The 3,652-nt window shown below is 35.8% G+C and overlaps 1 protein-coding gene across 1 annotated transcript in view; it reads left to right on the top strand.

The window, feature by feature from the left end:
• The window catches only part of HCN1 (hyperpolarization activated cyclic nucleotide gated potassium channel 1), a 670,899-nt gene that overhangs the window by 200,468 nt on the left and 466,779 nt on the right, over positions 1–3,652 (top strand). The gene's annotated exons all lie outside the window — the stretch shown is intronic.

Genomic DNA, 3,652 nt, shown 5'->3' with positions numbered 1-3,652 from the left:
AAGCAGATAAAGAAGAAATGTTCAGATGTGACATTTTCAATATAAAATAAAATGTAAAGATGATATTTTTGTCATAGAAATCTGTTCAAGGAATGGATTTCAAGGCTTTTATGTGATTATACTTATGTATGGAAATAACAAATGTAAAATATCATGAGTATCTTTTTTTTTTTTTTTTGGTTTCATAGTTGTAGGGTGTTGCTACATTGCAAAAACATGCCTCAACTGCTGACCAAAATTACATGCTATTATATCTGTTAACTGCTATATTATTTGAGTTCATTGCTACTTTTATTTTTATTTTTTTTAGCTAAGATGTGTCAACACATCTTCACAGTTTGAGAGATGGGAAATGCTGCTCAGACATTAGAGAGGGAATGTGCTATTACTGAAGTTAATGGAGAAGTCAGATTTAATGAAGACTTTCCAGTCTTTTGGAAAGAAATGTTATAGATTTCACTGAAGCTGTTATTTATAGATCAGCCCTTCCTTTAGCAGAAGCTGAGATGCAAAATCAGTGATGAATCTGCTTCTTTTAACAACTATCTAGTCACAGATTAAGAATATAGGATAATCTTGGGGTGTAATTAAAATTCTAGAGATAATGTGTGAGAGAGGACAAATCACCTGTCACTGTTCATATATTTTAAATGTGTTATAAGATTTAGATCTATTCTACTGTAAAATTAATGGCTTTATTCATATTTATCTGTTAACCTTTTAGCTACTTCAAATAATAAATAAAACTACTTTTTAAAAATAGCCAGATAGTTTTTAATTCTTACACATAACTGAAAAATAGTCCTTTATTAAAAATTTTTCCCAGTAAGCTCAAAATTATTATTATTATAATTTCTTGTAAGAACTGCTCATAGGCATCCTCCATACTTACATAAATTTTACAAGAAAAACAAACAAAAAATAATACCCCAAAAAGATAATAGGCAGAAATAGATACAAATGCTGAAAATAATAGAATAAGTAAATGAATGTTGTTTAGTTGTGCGCATGAGGAACCTCTATGTAGACCAAGAGGCTGTCATTCAAACAGAAAAAGGGAATACTGCATTAGGAATGGAGTGCATTAGGGTTGTGTCCTTTAACCATATTTATTCAATATGTGTGCTGAACAAATAATTTAAGAAAGTGGACTATATGAAGAGGAATGCTGCATCAAGATCTGAGGAAGACTCATTAACGACTTGTGACATTCAGATGCCACAACCTTCCTTGCTGAAAGTGAGGAGGACTTGAAGCACTCAATGGTGAGGATCAAAGACTACAGTCTTCTGTATGCATTACATTTCAACATAAAGAAAACAAAAATCCTCACAACTGGACCCATAAGCAACATCATGATAAATGGAGAAAAGAATTGTCAAAGACTTCATTTTATTCGTACCCATAATCAATACTTCTGGACATAGCAGTCAAGAAATCTGATGTTGTATTGCACTAAGCAAATATGCTGCAGAAGATTAAAGTTGAGGAGCAAAGATGTCACTCTGAAGACTAAGGTACACCTAACCCAAGCCATCATAATTTCAACTGCATCATGTGTATGTGAAAGCTGGGCAATGAATAAGGAAGACCGAAGAAGAATTGATGGCTTTGAATTGTGGTGTTGGCAAAGAATACTGAAAATACCATGGACTACCAGAAGAACAAACAAAGCTGTCCTAGGAGAAGTGCCACTGGAATGCACCTTAGAAGTGAGAATGGCTAGACTTGATCTCACCTACTTTGGTCATGTGGTCAAAAGAGACCAGTTCCTGAAGAAGTATGTCATGCCTGGTAGAGGTCAGAGAAAAAGGGGAAGACCGTCAATGAGATGAATTGACACAGTGGCTTCAATGATAGGCTCAGCAGTAGCAAGGATGTGAGGATGGCACATGACCGGGCAGTGTTTCATTTGTTGTACATAGGGCCTGTATGAGTCAGAACTGACTAGATGGCCCCTAACCACAATATTTGTCTGAAAGGTGATTCCCAAGGGTAAATTAAGTTCCAGGTTTCAAGGGTGTCTAAGGGCCATAGTCTTGAGAGTTCCACCAATCTCTATCAGATCAATAAGTCTGGTCTTTTTAATTTAATTTTGTTCTATATTTTTCTCCCACTCTCTCCAGGACTTTCTATGGTGATCTCAATCAGAGTGGTCAGTAATGGTAGGTGGGCACCATCTAGTTCTAGTGGTATCAGGCTAGTGCAGGCCTGATTAGTCCTTTGGACTAATTCTTTGAGTTTTTTATTTTCTTCACTCTCTTTTGCTCCAGATGGTGAGAAGCCAATAGAGTTGTATCTTAGATTGTTGCTCACTACCAATCCCAGTTTATATTCACCAAAGTAGGATGGAGAACATTGTCTTTGTGGATGATGTTAGGCCAATTGACTTAGATGTCCCTTGAGACTATGGCCCTAAATCCCCAAGTCCAGTGACTCAGTCACTCCAAGTGATTGATTATAGCTAAGAAGTTTTCATAGCTTTGCAGAGAAATATCCTGTGCCAAACCAATATGTTGTTGTGGGTGTACTGCTATACACCGTCCCTCACCTGTTAAAATGTGTGTAATTTCCAAAGCTTCCTTCCTGCTTTCCTTTTTTTTTTTTTTTTTTAACTTAGAAAATTCAAGTTAATTTTGGAATATGTGAGGTGACTGACAAAGAAACTACAGTCAAAACAAATGGGAGAGATACGGTATGGGAAGAAAAGTAGTGGAGTGACACTCTGATGAGGTGTTCACTGAGTTTTGGGCGAACAAAAAAATGTCATGTAGAAAAGAGCCGAAGCCTTGAATTTCCAAGTTAGGGGTGAGGGTTTTAAATAAGGATAGGAACGCAGACAGGTATAGGTAAGGTAAGGCTTTATTTCAGGTAGAAGTTAACATTAATACAGAGTGAGGCTTGCTGAAACTTAAGGAAAGATAGTGAGAGCAATGGTGATTTAAGAAAGAGCAAGAGAAATTGTGTGAGCTTTTCTTAGCAGATCCCCGGCTAACACAAATTTGTACATAATTGAGGACAACTTCCTGCACTTAAAAAAAAAAAAAAAAGAAGAAGAAGAAGAAGCTGTGAATAAATAATGCTTCATTTTCTTTGAGGCTCTAAAATTATTGATTTTATACATTTACAGTGAAGTGCATATTTGATGAGGGATGTGCTAAGGCGTCCCTGGGTAGTACAAACTATTAACGTGCTTATCTATTAATATAAAGGTTGGAATTCAAACTCACCCAGAAGCACATTGGAAGAAATAATTTGCTTCTGAAAGGTCACAGCCTTGGATTGCATTTCTACTCTGCAACACGTGAAGTTTACATGAGTAGGAATTGACAGCGACTGGTTTTCATTCAATAACTATTTATTAAGTGACATCTTTGCTCTTCAACACTTCAAAGGAATCTTTCAGAGCACATTTTCTCAGTGCAATATATTTTCTGATTACTTGAGTGGTATTTCCATGGATGTAGATTGTGCATCCAAGTAAAATGAAGTAATTTGACAAATCCAATCTTTCATCCATTTATCTTAATGTTCCTTATTGGTCCAATAGTGAGGATTTCTGTTTTCTTTATATTGAAGTATAATCCATACTGGAGGCTGTAGTCTTTGATCTTCATCGGTAAGTGCCTCAAGACATCCTCACCTTCAGCAA

This window comes from Orycteropus afer, unplaced genomic scaffold (assembly GCF_000298275.1).
Source record: "Orycteropus afer afer isolate SDZICR_OR568_19922 unplaced genomic scaffold, OryAfe1.0 scaffold00277, whole genome shotgun sequence".
NCBI classification, from domain to species: domain Eukaryota; kingdom Metazoa; phylum Chordata; class Mammalia; order Tubulidentata; family Orycteropodidae; genus Orycteropus; species Orycteropus afer.
This window is presented reverse-complemented; position numbering and strand designations above follow the sequence as displayed.